The 16428-nt window shown below is 38.9% G+C and overlaps 1 long non-coding RNA gene across 1 annotated transcript in view; it reads left to right on the forward strand.

The window, feature by feature from the left end:
- LOC143690788 (uncharacterized) overlaps positions 1-16428 on the forward strand; it is a 40736-nt gene that overhangs the window by 12213 nt on the left and 12095 nt on the right. The window lies entirely within an intron of this gene.

The raw sequence follows: 16428 nt of genomic DNA on the forward strand, positions 1-16428 counted from the left end.
GTTTAGGTCTGAGACTAGGGGAGAGCGCTGAGAAGGGACAGGGTGACGACAATCTTGAATACACTGAGACTGCACCCGGGATGACTGTCCTGAACTGAGAAGTCCCCCGGGGTGATCGGACTAAGTGGTTTACCATCAGGGGCTCAGAGTCCGAATGAAAGTCAAAATGAGCCGTAGAAGGAAGGACTGCTACATTTTGGTACATTTTTGCAGAAGTGTATAATTCATGTCTGTCGGTTATACTGTAGCCACCATGTAGCACAATCAGGCGCAATTACTGAAGTATGACTAGAAGCTAGCATTTTGATTTTTTTAAAAATCTAAAGTACAGAACGTTTTCAAACATACACCAAAGTAGAGGTCATAGAGTTTTTCCCTCAACAAAAAGCAGGTGTAGTTCAATCAGGATAATTTGCGTGAGGCTACAAGTTACCATTGGACGTGGGAAGCTTAAGAAGAAGAGAGCAGCTGGGGAGCGTCCAGGATGCCGGCTTAGCGACGTGTGGGATTTAATTCATCCTCCAGAGCAGCTAATAAAAACTAGGAACACTACAGAACAGCTCCTGAGGCCCCGTCAGTGACCAGACACACAGCGTCCACCGGTCTGGACCAGCTGGACCAGCTGCGAGCACCCCCAGAACCGTGAGTTCCCCAAGCCGTGGTGGCCGGCACCCCTCCCCCACAGGCTGCTTCCCAGAGGGGAAAGGAAAGAGACTTAACCAGCAGCAAGGACTGAGTACAACAAGACTCCAAATGCGGAATTAATTCACAAATTCTGACTACTAAAAATAGGCCCCCAGCTCAGAAGAACCTTGAGTAAAAGCTGAGGTTGCTGGGTTTTGCCCAGGCACAGAGGGGGCAGGGCTGACAGAAAAAGGAAAAAAAAACAACACAGAGGTTTTTTTTGGGATCAGATAGCACAAAATACTTGAAAGGGTCTGGGCCCTGAAGGAACGGAGGGAGCACACAGGACCTGGAGATACACAGAGCAACGTACCAACTTGAGCTCCTGATTGGCAAACCTGTGAAACGGGGGTCATGCTGTGAAAAGGATTTTTTTTTTCTTTTTTGTGGCTGTGTTTCTACAACTATACTACTCTTTGGATACAGCGGCAACTCTCAGGCGCCAACTGCCCCAGGCATGGGCAGAATTAAGCTTGTTTGAGAATTTGTCTGAAGGCTGTGCCTTCCCCAGGAGAAGGTGGAACCCAGCTCAGGTGGAATCCCTCCCTCAAAGAATTCAGACACCAGGGCTTGGTAATTTGGAGCCATTAAAACCAGCCTACAACCTCTCCTCTGTCTCCACCATGCCCCCAGCAGGGAGAGTCTGCCAAAGTTAAAGGTACCACATCATCTTACGCTGGTGGGACCTGCAGGCAGACAAGCGCCACATACTGGGCAGGATAAGAAAAAGAGTCCAGAGACTTCACAGGAAAGTCTTTCAACCTATTGGGTCTCACCCTCAGGGAAAACTAACACAGGTGACTCTTTCCTCCTGACAGGAGGCCAGTTTGGTCTGGGAAAATCTGGTAATACCTAAGTAGATCCTCCTGTGGGGGAGGGGGGGGGCGGGCAGGGAGGCACCATATAGACAGAGCAAGAGACAAGAAAACAAAACCTAAGCTAGAAGTCTAGAATAAGCTGAACTGAATGTCAAAGAACAGATAGACAACAAAGTCATCCAGCAAGAAAATCCTAGGCAAAAAAGTGAAATCTCCAGAATTAACTAATTAAGAAAATTAAACTCCTAGATGCCAGCAAAAAATGATAAATCATACTAGGAAAATTGAAGATATGGTCCAGTCAAAGGAACAAATGAACAATTCAAATGAGTTACAGGTGTTGAAACAATTAATTTGTAATGTTCAAACAGACATGGAAAACCTCATTAAAAATAAAATCAATGAATTGAGGGAAGATCTAAAGAAGGCAAGGAATGAGCAAAAAGAAGAAATTGAAAGTCTGAAAAACAAATCACAGACCTTATGGGAATGAAAGGCATAGTAAAAGAGATGAAAAAAACAATGGAAACCTACAATGTTAGATTTTAAGAAGCAGACGATAGGATTAGTGAACTGGAAGATGGGACATCTGAAATCAAACAAGCAAAAGAAAATATAGGGAAAGAATGGAAAAATATGAGCAAGGAATTGAATGACAATATGAAGCACATGAATATACGTGTTGTGGGTGTCCCAGAAGGAGAAGATAAGGGAAAAGGAGGAGAAAAACTAATGGAGAAAATTATCACTGAAAATTTCCCAACTCTTATGAAGGACTTAAAATTACAGATCCAAGAAGTGCAGCGTACCCCAAACAGAATGGATCCAAATAGACATACTCCAAGACACTTATGAATCAGAATATCAGCTGTCAAAGAGAATGAGAGACTCTTGAAAGCAGCAAGAGAAAAGCAACCCATCACATACAAGGGAAGCCCAATAAGACTGTGTGTAGATTTCTCAGCAGAAACCATGGAGTGAGAAGACAGTGGTATGATATATTTAAGATACTGAAAGAGAAAAACTGCCAACCAAGAATTCTATATCCAGCAAAACAGTCCTTCAAAAATGAGGGGGAAATTAAAACGTTTTCAGGCCAAAAAATCACTGACAGAATGTGTGACAAAGACACTGGCTCTTCAAGAAATACTAAAGAGAGCACTTAGAGACAGATAGGAAAAGTCAGAAGAGAGAGGTGTGGAGAATAGTGTAGAAAGGAAAACTATCAGTAAAAGTAAAAAAGAAGAAAAATTAGATATGACATATAAAGTCCAATAGGCAAAATGGTAGAAGAAAGTACTGCCTGTACAGTAATAATGCAAAATGTTAATGGATTAAACTCCCCAATCAAAAGACATAGTCTTGGGTGGGCCATGGTGGCTCAACAGGCAGATTTCTCACCTGACATGCCAGAGACCCGGGTTTGATTCCCAGGCCCTGCCCATGCAAAAAAAAAAAGAAGACATAGATGGCAGAGTGAATTGAAAAACAGGACCCATCTGTACGCTGTCTACAGGAGACACATCTTAGAACCAAGGATAAACACAGGTCAAAAGTGAAAGGTTGGGAAAAGAAAATTCATGCAAATGGCAATCAGAAAAGAGCAGGAGTAGCTCTACTAATAACCAACAAATTAGACGTCAAATGTAAAACAATTAAAAGAGACAAAGAAGGATGCTACATGTTAATAAAAGGAACAATTCAGCAAGAAGACATAACAATCCTAAATATTTATGCACCTAGCCAGAGTGCTCCAAAATACGTAAGGCAAACACTGAAAACAGTGAAAAGAGAAATAGACACATCTACCATAATAGTTGGAGACTTCAATTCCCCACTCTCATCAATGGACAGAACATCTAGACAGAGGATCAATAAAGAAACAGAGAACTTGAATAATATGATAAATGAGCTAGACTTAACAGAACATTACACCCCACAACAGCAGGATCCACTTCTTTCTCGAGTGCTCATGGGTCGTTCTCAAGGATAGACCATATGCTGGGTCACAACGCAAGTCTCAATAAATTTAAAAAGATTGAAATCATACAAAACACTTTCTCAGATCATAAAGGAATGAAGTTGGAAATCAGTAACAGGCAGACAGCCAGAAAATTCGCAAATATGGAGGCTCAATAACACAGTCATTTTTTTAATTAAAAAATTTTTTTAAATATGAAAAAACACCAAACACAAACATTTGTAGCTTTTGATCATTCCATTCTAAGTATATAATCAGTAATTCACAATATCATCACATAGTTGCATATTCATCACCATGATCATTTCTTGGAACATTTGCATCTATTCAGAAAAAGAAATAAAAAGAAAACAGAAAAGAATCCATACATACCATAACCCCCACCTCTCCCCCTCACTGATCACCAGCATTTCACTCTAAATTTAGTTTAACATTTCAACAACGCACTCTGAAACAAGCAGTGGATCAAGGAAGAAATTACAAGAGAAATCACTAAATATCTCAAGGCAAGTGAAGATGAAAACACAGGATATCAAAATTTATGGGATACAGCAAAAACAGTGCCAAGAGGGAAATTTATTGCCCTAAATGCCTATATCAAAAAAGAAGAAAGAGCAAAAATTGAGGAATTAACTGTTCACTTTGAAGAACTAGAGAAAGAACAGTGAAGTAACCCAAAAGCAAGTAAAAGGGTAAAAGGAAAGAAATAATGTAGATTAGAGCAGAAATAAATGAAATTGAGAACATGAAAACAATCAAGAAAATGAACAAAATCAGAAGTTGGTTCTATGACAAAATCAATAAGATTGATGGGCCCTTAGCAAGGTTGACAATAATAAGAAGAGAGAGGAAGTAAATAAATAAAATCAGAAATGGAAGAGGAGACATAACCACTGACCCCACAGAAACAAAGGAGGCAATGAGAGGATACTATAAACAACTTTATGCTAATAAACTAGACAACATAGATGAAATGGAAAGCATCCAAGAAAGGCAGAAACAACCAACATTGACTCAAAAAGAAATAGATAACCTCAACAAACTAATAACAAGTAAAGAAATTGAATTAGTCATTAATAAGCTCCCCCCTCCCCCCAAAAAAAGTCCAGGACCAGATGGCTTCACATGTGAATTCTACCAAACATTCAAGAAAGAATTAGTACCACTCCTGCTCAAACTCTTCAAAAACATTGAAGAGGAGGGAAGGCTACCCAACCTCTATGAAGCCAACATCACCCTCATACCAAAGCCAGACAAAGAGACTACAAGAAAAGAAAATTATAGACCAATCTCTCTTATGAATATAGATGCAAAAATCCTCAAAAAAATTCTTGCAAATCGAATCCCAGCAGGACATTAAAAGAATATACACCATGACCAAGTAGGATTCATCCCAGGTATGCAAGGATGGTTCAACATAAGAAAATCAATTAATGTAATATACCATATCGACAAATCAAAGCAGAAAAATCACATGGTCATCTCGATTGATGCAGAAATGGTATTAGGCAAAATTCAACATCCTTTCTGGTCGAAAACACTTCAAAGGATAGGAATAGAAAGGAACTTCCTCAACATGATAAAGGGAATATATGAAAAACCCACACCTAACATCATCCTCAATGGGGAAAAACTGAAAACTTTCCTCCTAAAATCAGGAACAAGAAAAGGATGTCCACTATCACCATTGTTATTCGACATTGTGTTGGAAGTTCTAGCCAAAGCAATTAGACAAGAAAAAGAAATAACAAGGCATCAAAATTGGAAAGAAAGAAGAAAACTCTCACAGTTTGCAGATGATATGATACTATATGCTGAAGACTGCTGCTTTGAAATGATGTATGTACCCTAGAAAAGCCATGTTTTAATCCTAATCTGATTTTATAAAGGCAGCCATTTCTTCTAATCCCTATTCATTATTGAATGTTTGAAACTGTAATTAGATCATCTCCCTGGAGATGTGATTTAATCAAGAGTGGTTGTTAAACTGGATTAGCTGGAGGCATGTCTCTACTCACTTGGGTGGGTCTTGATTTGTTTCTGAATTCTTATAAAAGAGGAAACATTTTGGAGAAGGAAGGAGATTCAGAGAGAGCAGAGCAGAATGACATAGCCATGGGAAGCAGAGTCCACCAGCCAGTGACGTTTGGAGATGAAGAAGGAAAATGTCTCCCAGGGAGCTTCATGAAACAGGAAGCCAGGAGAAGAAGCTAGCAGATGACAGCAGGTTTGCCATGTGCCTTTCCAGATGAGAGAGAAACTCTGACTGTGTTCATCATGTGTCTTCTCACTCGAGAGAGAAACCCTGAACTTCATCGGCCTTCTTGAACCAAGGTATCTTTCCCTGGATGGATGCCTTTGATTGGACATCTCTATAGACTTGTTTTAATTGGGACATTTTCTCGGCCTTAGAACTGTAAACTAGCAACTTATTAAATTCTTCTTTCTAAAAGCCATTCTGTTTCTGATATATTGCATTCTGGCAGCTAGCAAAATAGAACAAAAACCCTGAAAAACCCACAGCAAAACTACTAGAGCTAATAAATGAGTACAGCAAAGTGGCAGTTTACAAGATCAACACTCAAAAATCTGTAGTGTTTCTATACACTAGTAATGAACAATCTGAGGGGGAAATCAAGAAAAAAAATTCCATTTACAATTGCAACCAAAAGAATAAAATATTTAGGAATAAATTTAACAAAGTATACAAAAGATCTATACAAGGAAAACTACAAGAAATTGCTAAAAGAAATCACAGGAGACCTAAATGAATGGAAAGGCATACCATATTCATGGATTGGAAGGCTAAATATAGTTAAGATGTCAATTCTACCTAAATTAATTTATAGGTTCAATGCAATACCAATTAAAATCCCAAGAACTTTGCAGAATTAGAAAAACCAATTACCAAATTTATCTGGAAGAGCAGTGTGCCCCAAATAGCTGAATACATCCTGAGAAAGAAATATGAAGTCGGAGGTCTCACACTACCTGACTTTAAGGCATATTATGAAGCTACAGTGGTCAAAACAGCATGGTACTGGCATAAAGATAGATATACTGACCAATGGAATCAAATAGAGTGTTTAGATATAGACCCTTTCATGTATGGACAATTGATCTTTGATAAGGCAGTCAAGCCAACTCACCCGGGACAGAACAGTCTCTTTAATAAATGGTGCCTAGAGAACTGGATATCTACATGCAAGAGAATGAAAGAGGATCCATATCTCATATCCTATACAAAAATTAACTCAAAATGGATCCAAGACCTAAACATTAGATCTAAGATCATAAAACTTTTAGAAGAAAATGTAGGGAAATATCTTATCAATCTTATAATAGGAGGCAGTTTCCTAGAACTTACACCCAAAGCATGAGCATTGAAGAAAGAAAGAAAGAAATGGGAATGTGTCAAAATTAAACACTTTTGTGCATCAAAGAACTTCGTCAAGAAAGTAAAAAGACAGCCCACACAATGGGAGACAATATTTGGGAATGATACATCAGATAAAGGTCTAGTATCCAGAATTTATAAAGAAATTGTTCAACTCAACAACAAAGAGACAAACAACCCAATTACAAAATGGGCAAAAGACATGAACAGATACTTCTCAGAAGAGGAAATACAAATGGCCAAAAGGCACATGAAAAGAAGCTCAACTTCCCTGGCTATTAGGGAAATGCAAATCAAAACCACAATGTGATATTATCTGACACCCACCAGAATGGCCATTATTAATAAAACAGAAAGTGACAAGTACTGGAGAGGATGTGGAGAAAGAGGCACACTTATCCAGTGTTGGTGGGAATGTCAAATGGTGCAACAGTTGTGGAAGACAGTTTGGCAGCTCCTCAGGAAGCTAAGTATAGAATTACCATATGATCCGGCAATACCATTGCTAGGTATCTACTCAGAGGACATAAGGGCAAGGACACAAACAGACTTTGCACACCCATGTTTATAGCAGCATTATTTACAATTGCCAAGAGATGGAAACAACCAAAATGTCCATCAACAGATGAGTGGCTAAACAAGCAGTGGTACATACATATGATGGAATATTATGCAGCTGTAAGACAGAATGAAGTTATGAAGTATGTAACAACATGGATGGACATTATGCTCTGTGAGATTAGCCAGAAACAAAAGGACAAATACTTTGTGGTCTCACTGATATGAACTAACATTAGTGAATGAACTTGGAGAATTTCAATTAAGAACAGAGACCATCAGGAAATAGATGTAAGGTAGATATTGAGTAACTGGAGCTGAAGGGATACAGATTGTGCAACAGGACTGATGGTAAAAATTCAGAAATGGATAATACAATACTACTTAACTGTAATACAATCATGTTAGTACACCAAATGAAGCTGAATGTGCGAATGATAGAGGAGTGTTGGGGCACAAATGCAATCAATAGGAAAGATAGACAATGAAGACTGAGATGGTATAATCTAGGAATGCCTAGAATGTACAATGATAGTGACTAAATGTACAAATTATAAAATGTTTTTGCATAAGGAAGAACAAAGGAATGTCAATATTGCAGGGTGTTGAAAATAGATGATAATTCATATTTTAAAATTTTGTGTGTGAGACCAAAGCAAAAAGTGTTTATTTGGTACAAATTTATATTTTGACTAGTGCATTTCCTACTACAACTTCTGTGGACAGTTTAATTGAACACCATAAGTACATGGAACCTAAAGTAGGGCATGAAATTTTGTAGGTTTGCCCAGAGTGATGCCCCAATAAATCCCAGAGTGATTTGAACAGTGAATAGAAAGGTATTTGCAGAGTCCCCTTAGGGTAATGCAAGAAAGGGAAAATTCAGCTTCCCGATATGGAGAATTCCTGATATTCTCACAGGCAGTGGCGACAAAGCAGTAGGCCAAGCCCTCAATCCTGGGGTGTGTTTATGTGAAACTTATCCCCACAAGAGACAGGCTAAGCCTACTTAGAATTAGGCCTAAGAGTCACCCCCAGAGAACCTCTTTTGTTTCTCAGCTGTGGCCTCTCTGTCTCAATCAACACGAAAAGCAAATTCACTGGCCCTCCCCTTCTCTATGTGGGACATGACTCCCAGGGGTGTAAACATTCCTGGCAATGTGGGACAGAAATCCTAGAATAAGCTGGGACTCAGCATCAAGGGATTGAGAAAACCTTCTTGACCAAAAGAGGGAAGAGAGAAATGAGACAAAATAGTGTCGATGAATGAGATATTTCAAACAGGGTCGAGAGATTATCCTGGAGGTTATTCTTACATGTTATATAGATACCACCTTTTTAGTTAAAATATATTGGAGAGACTGGAGAAAAGTGCCTGAAAATGTAGAGCTGTGTTCCAGTAGCCATGTTTCTTTCTCTTTTTTTTTATTAATTAAAGAAAAAAAAGAAATTAACACAACATTTAGAAATCATTCCATTCTACATATGCAATCAGTAATTCTTAACATCATCATATAGATGCATGATCATCATTTCTTAGTACATTTGCATTGATTTAGGAAAAGAACTAGCAAAACAACAGAAAAAGATATAGAATGTTAATATAGAGAAAAAATAAAAATAATAATAATAATTAAAAAAAAAGAAAAAAAACAAAAGACACAAACGAACAAACAAACAAACAGACAAACAAAAAAAAAACTATAGCTCAGATGCAGCTTCATTCAGTGTTTTAACATAATTACATTACAATTAGGTATTATTGTGCTGTCCATTTTTGAGTTTTTGTATCTAGTCCTGTTGCACAGTCTGTATCCCTTCAGCTCCAATTACCCATTATCTTACCCTGTTTCTAACTCCTGCTGGTCTCTGTTACCAATGACATATTCCAAGTTTATTCTCGAATGTCGGTTCACATCAGTAGGACCATACAGTATTTGTCCTTTAGTTTTTGGCTAGACTCACTCAGCATAATGTTCTCTAGGTCCATCCATGTTATTACATGCTTCATAAGTTTATTCTGTCTTAAAGCTGCATAATATTCCATCGTATGTATATACCACAGTTTGTTTAGCCACTCGTCTGTTGATGGACATTTTGGCTGTTTCCATCTCTTTGCAATTGTAAATAACGCTGCTATAAACATTGGTGTGCAAATGTCCATTTGTGTCTTTGCCCTTAAGTCCTTTGAGTAGATACCTAGCAATGGTATTGCTGGGTCGTATGGCAATTCTATATTCAGTTTTTTAAGGAACCGCCAAACTGCCTTCCACAGTGGTTGCACCATTTGACATTCCCACCAGCAGTGGATAAGTGTGCCTCTTTCTCCGCATCCTCTCCAGCACTTGTCATTTTCTGCTTTGTTGATAATGGCCATTCTGGTGGGTGTGAGAGGATATCTCATTGTGGTTTTGATTTGCATTTCTCTAATGGCCAGGGACATTGAGCATCTCTTCATGTGCCTTTTGGCCATTTGTATTTCCTCTTCTGAGAGGTGTCTGTTCAAGTCTTTTTCCCATTTTGTAATTGGGTTGGCTGTCTTTTTGTTGTTGAGTTGAACAATCTCTTTATAAATTCTGGATACTAGACCTGTATCTGATATGTCGTTTCCAAATATTGTCACCCATTGTGTAGGCTGTCTTTCTACTTTCTTGATGAAGTTCTTTGATGCACAAAAGTGTTTAATTTTGAGGAGCTCCCATTTCTTTCTTTCTTTCTTCAGTGCTCTTGCTTTAGGTTTAAGGTCCATAAAACCGCCTCCAATTGTAAGTTTCATAAGATATCTCCCTGCATTTTCCTCTAACTGTTTTATGGTCTTAGACCTAATGTTTAGATCTTTGATCCATTTTGAGTTAACTTTTGTATAGGGTGTGAGATACGGGTCCTCTTTCATTCTTTTGCATATGGATATCCAATTCTCTAGGCACCATTTATTGAAGAGACTGTTCTGTCCCAAGTGAGTTGGCTTGACTGCCTTATCAAAGATCAAATGTCCATAGATGAGAGGGTCTATATCTGAGCACTCTATTCGAGTCCATTGGCCGATATATCTATCTTTATGCCAATACCGTGCTGTTTTGACCACTGTGGCTTTATAATATGCCTTAAAGTCTGGCAGCGTGAGACCTCCAGCTTGGTTTTTGTGCCTCAAGATGTTTTGAGCAATTCGGGGCACCCTGCCCTTCCAGATAAATTTGCTTATTGGTTTTTCTATTTCTAAAAAATAAGTTGTTGGGATTTTGATTGGTATTGCATTGAATCTGTAAATCAATTTAGGTAGGATTGACATCTTAACTATATTTAGTCTTCCAATCCATGAACACGGTATGCCCTTCCATCTATTTAGGTCTTCTGTGATTTCTTTTAGCAGTTTTTTGTAGTTTTCTTTGTATAGGTTTTTTGTCTCTTTAGTTAAATTTATTCCTAGGTATTTTATTCTTTTAGTTGCAATTGTAAATGAGATTCATTTCTTGATTTCCCCCTCCGCTTGTTCATTACTAGTGTATAGAAATGATACAGATTTTTGAATGTTGATCTTGTAACCTGCTACTTTGCTGTACTCATTTATTAGCTCTAGTAGTTTTGTTGTGGAGTTTTCTGGGTTTTCGACGTATAGTATCATATCGTCTGCAAACAGTGATAGTTTTACTTCTTCCTTTCCAATTTTGATGCCTTGTATTTCTTTTTCTTGTCTAATTGCTCTGGCTAGAACCTCCAACACGATGTTGAATAATAGTGGTGATAGTGGACATCCTTGTCTTGTTCCTGATCTTAGGGGGAAAGTTTTCAATTTTTCCCCATTGAAGATGATATTAGCTGTGGGTTTTTCATATATTCCCTCTATCATTTTAAGGAAGTTCCCTTGTATTCCTATCTTTTGAAGTATTTTCAACAGGAAAGGATGTTGAATCTTGTCAAATGCCTTCTCTGCATCAATTGAGATGATCATGTGATTTTTCTGCTTTGATTTGTTGATATGGTGTATTACATTAATTGATTTTCTTATGTTGAACCATCCTTGCATACCTGGGATGAATCCTACTTGGTCATGATGTATAATTCTTTTAATGTGTTGTTGGATACGATTTGCTAGAATTTTATTGAGGATTTTTGCATCTATGTTCATTAGAGAGATTGGTCTGTAGTTTTCTTTTTTTGTAATATCTTTGCCTGGTTTTGGTATGAGGGTGATGTTGGCTTCATAGAATGAATTAGGTAGTTTTCCCTCCACTTCGATTTTTTTGAAGAGTTTGAGGAGAGTTGGTACTAATTCTTTCTGGAATGTTTGGTAGAATTCACATGTGAAGCCGTCTGGTCCTGGAGTTTTCTTCTTAGGAAGCTTTTGAATGACTGATTCAATTTCTTTACTTGTGATTGGTTTGTTGAGGTCGTCTATTTCTTCTTGAGTCAAAGTTGGTTGTTCATATCTTTCCAGGAACCCGTCCATTTCATCTAAATTGTATTTATTAGCGTAAAGTTGTTCATAGTATCCTGTTATTACCTCCTTTATTTCTGTGAGGTCAGTAGCTATGTCTCCTCTTCCATTTCTGATCTTATTTATTTGCATCCTCTCTCTTCTTCTTTTTATCAATCTTGCTAAGGGCCCATCAATCTTATTGATTTTCTCATAGAACCAACTTCTGGTCTTATTGATTTTCTCTATTGTTTTCATGTTTTCAGTTTCATTTATTTCTGCTCTAATCTTTGTTATTTCTTTCCTTTTGCTTGCTTTGGGATTAGTTTGCTGTTCTTTCTCCAGTTCTTCCAAGTGGACAGTTAATTCCTGCATTTTTGCCTTTTCTTCTTTTCTGATATAGGCATTTAGGGCAATAAATTTCCCTCTTAGCACTGCCTTTGCTGCGTCCCATAGGTTTTGATATGTTGTGTTTTCGTTTTCATTCGCCTCGAGGTTTTTACTAATTTCTATTGCAATTTCTTCTTTGACCCACTCGTTGTTTAAGAGTGTGTTGTTGAGCCTCCACGTATTTGTGAATTTTCTGGCACTCTGCCTATTATTGATTTCCAACTTCATTCCTTTATGATCTGAGAAAGTGTTGTGTATGATTTCAATCTTTTAAAATTTTTTAAGACTTGCTTTGTGACCCAGCATATGGTCTATCTTTGAGAATGATCCATGAGCACTTGAGAAAAAGGTGTATCCTGCTGTTGTGGGATGTAATGTCCTATAAATGTCTGTTAAGTCTAGCTCATTTATAGTAATATTCAGATTCTCTATTTCTTTATTGATCCTCTGTCTAGATGTTCTGTCCATTGATGAGAGTGGTGAATTGAAGTCTCCAACTATTATGGTATATGTGTCTATTTCCCTTTTTAGTGTTTGCAGTGTATTCCTCATGTATTTTGGGGCATTCTGGTTCGGTGCATAAATATTTATGATTGTTATGTCTTCTTGTTTAATTGTTCCTTTTATTAGTAGATAGTGTCCTTCTTTGTCTCTTTTAACTGTTTTACATTTGAATCTAATTTGTTGGATATTAGTATAGCTACTCCTGCTCTTTTCTGGTTGTTATTTGCATGAAATATCTTTTCCCAACCTTTCACTTTCAACCTATGTTTATCTTTGGGTCTAAGATGTGTTTCCTGTAGACAGCATATAGAAGGATCCTGTTTTTTAATCCATTCTGCCAGTCTATATCTTTTGATTGGGGAATTCAGTCCATTAACATTTAGTGTTATTACTGTTTGGATAATATTTTCCTCTACCATTTTGCCTTTTGTATTATATATATCATATCTGATTTTCCTTCTTTCTACACTCTTCTCCGTACCTCTCTCTTCTGTCTTTTCATATCTGACTCTAGTGCTCCCTTTAGTATTTCTTGCAGAGCTGGTCTCTTGGTCACAAATTCTCTCAGTGACTTTTTATCTGAAAATGTTTTAATTTCTCCCTCATTTTTGAAGGACAATTTTGCTGGATATAGAAGTCTTGGTTGGCAGTTTTTCTCTTTTGGTAATTTAAATATATCATCCCACTGTCTTGTAGCTTCCATGGTTTCTGCTGAGAAATCTACACATAGTCTTATTGGGTTTCCCTTGTATGTGATGGATTGTTTTTCTCTTGCTGCTTTCAAGATCCTCTCTTTCTCTTTGACCTCTGACATTCTAACTAGTAATTGTCTTGGAGAATGCCTATTTGGGTCTATTCTCTTTGGGGTGCGCTGTACTTCTTGGATCTGTAATTTTAGGTCTTTTAAAAGAGTTGGGAAATTTTCAGTGATAATTTCTTCCATTAGTTTTTCTCCTCCTTTTCCCTTCTCTTCTCCTTCTGGGACACCCACAACACGTATATTTGTGTGCTTCATATTGTCCTTCAGTTCCCTGATCCCCTGTTCAAATTTTTCCATTCTTTTCCATATAGTTTCTGTTTCTTTTTGGAATTCAGATGTTCCATCCTCCAATTCACTAATTCTAGCTTCTGTCTCTTTAAATCTACCATTGTAGGTATCCATTGTTTTTTCCATCTTTTCTACTTTGTCCTTCACTCCCATAAGTTCTGTGATTTGTTTTTTCAGTTTTTCTATTCTTCTTTTTGTTCAGCCCATGTCTTCTTCATGTCCTCCCTCAATTTATCGATTTCGTTTTTGAAGAGGTTTTCCATTTCTGTTCGTATATTCAGCATTAGTTGTCTCAGCTCCTGTATCTGATTTGAACTATTGGTTTGTTCCTTTGACTGGGCCATATCTTCAATTTTCCGAGTGTGATCCGTTATTTTCTGCTGGCGTCTGGGCATTTAATCAGATTCCCTGGGTGTGGGACCCAGCAGGTTGAAAGATTTTTCTGTGAAATCTCTGGGCTCTGTTTTTCTTATCCTGCCCAGTAGGTGGCGCTCGTGGCACTCATCTGTCTGCGGGTCCCACCAGTAAAAGATGCTGTGGCTCCTTTAACTTTGGAAAACTCTCGCTGTAGGGGAGGGTTGCCGGCCGAAGCGGCTTGGGGGAGTGCCAATCCGAATCTCCCAGCCGGCCCGGGAATCCGCGCGTGGGGAGGGTCGCCAGCCTCCGCGGCTTGGGGGGGGCGCCTGTCCAAATTTCCCAGCCGGCCCGGGAAGGAGGGAGGGAGGGACTCGGCTGCCTGCCGCCCCGGCCCAGGGAAGCACGCGCCCCTCGGCGATCTCACCGCAGCGGGTTCTCCCAGCCAGTCAGCCGTTCCAGAATGGGGTACGCTGTCTTCTTGGTCTCTGTCGTGGCTCCGGGAGCTGTTCTGTATCGTTTCTACTTCCCTAGTAGCTGTTCTGGAGGAGGAACTAAGACCCACGCGTCTTACTAAGCCGCCATCTTCTCCGGAAGCCTCAGTAGCCATGTTTCTTGAAGATGATTGTATGAGGATGTAGCTTTTCAGTGTGACCGTGTGATTGTGACAACCTTGTGTCTGATGTTCCTTTTGTCTACAGTATGGACAGATGAGTAAAACATATGGTTTAAAAATAAATAATAGGGGGAACAAATGTTAAAATAAATTTAGTAGATTGAAATGCTAGTGATCAATGAAAGGGAGTTGTAAGTGGTATAGAAAAAAAAATAAGGGAAGCAAAGGCTGAAATATACTGGGTAGATGGAAATACTAGCAATCAATGAGAGGGAGGGGTAGGGGTAGGGGTATGGTATGTATGAGTATTTTTCTTTTTATTCCTTTTTCTGAATTAATGTGAATGTTCTAAGAAATGATCATTGTGGTTATATACCAAGAATGGAATGATCATATGGTAGGAATGTTCGTGTTTGTATGTTGCTATGTTAAAAACAAAAGAAAAAGAATAGAGCAGTCCCTGGGATAGCTGTGAGGCCCAGAAAGTGTGGGGAGAGAGGGATGCCTTGAGAGGAGCTGGGGTCTTTGGTGAAGGAACGCAGCCGTCTTCTCAGCAGGGAAGGTGCAGGGAGAATAAATACTGTCCTCACTTTCTCTCTCGTTTCCTGACAGGATTCCTCTTTGGCCATTGCCAGCTTGAAACCAGGGGTAAGGAAGCCCCCAGATACAGCCCACATGGATTAGCATTTTAGGGGTGCAGATCAGGATGGGGAAGGGGGGAAGGGAAAATGAAGAAACCTGGCATCCACCCCCATATACCATTCACCCAACTCCACCCTTGTGTTAGTTTTCTATTGCTGCCATAAATCACCACAAATTTAGTGGCTTAAAACAAACCCACTTACTATCTCACAGTTTTATAGGTCAGGAGCCCAGGCAGAGTGTAGCTCAGCTGGTTTTCTGCTTTGGGTTTCCTAAGGCTGAAATCAAGGTGTCAGCATGGTTTCGTTACTTTCTGTAGGCTCTGGCGGATGGAAATGCTTCCAGTGCATTCGGGTTGTTGGCAAAATCCAGTGCCTTGTGGTTGTAGGACTGAGGTCCCAATTCCTTGCTGGTGGTGACCAGGAGTCATTCTCGACTTCGACAGGCTCCTCCTTGGCTTGTGACCGCCTTCCAATCTTCATGGCCAGCAACGGGGCCATGCTAATGCTTCACGTCTCTCTGATCTTTTCTTCTCCCTCATCTCTCTGACTCGCTGCTGTTTCTTATCTTTTTTAAGGGCCTCATTGCATAATCCAGGATAATCTCCTGTTTTAAAGTCAGCAGGTTAGTAAGCTTAATTACATTTGCAGGGCCCCATTCTTAGGAGTCCCTAGAATCAACGTTTGATTGAATAACTAGGGGATGGAAATCTTGCGGGGGTGGGGTGACATCTTTAGAATTCTGCCTACTACAACAATGATCAAACTGTTGCCAATCTTAGAAAAAAAAAGTTGCCCATCTTAGGTAACTAAGTTTTATGACTAGAATAAAGCACCAGAAGCTTTGGGCTCTAATATAGACCATCTCCTTCAAGAAATTCACCCTGGCAAGCTGTATGCATACAGTTGAGTACTTAAACTGCATGGATGATGGTATATCACAGATGGATTTATGTGCCATTTCCCTTCTCTTTAGCTGCTGGACTTATGTGACATTTCCCTTCTCTTAGTTCCACAAAACTC

Source organism: Tamandua tetradactyla, chromosome 7, assembly GCF_023851605.1.
Source record: "Tamandua tetradactyla isolate mTamTet1 chromosome 7, mTamTet1.pri, whole genome shotgun sequence".
Lineage (NCBI taxonomy): Eukaryota > Metazoa > Chordata > Mammalia > Pilosa > Myrmecophagidae > Tamandua > Tamandua tetradactyla.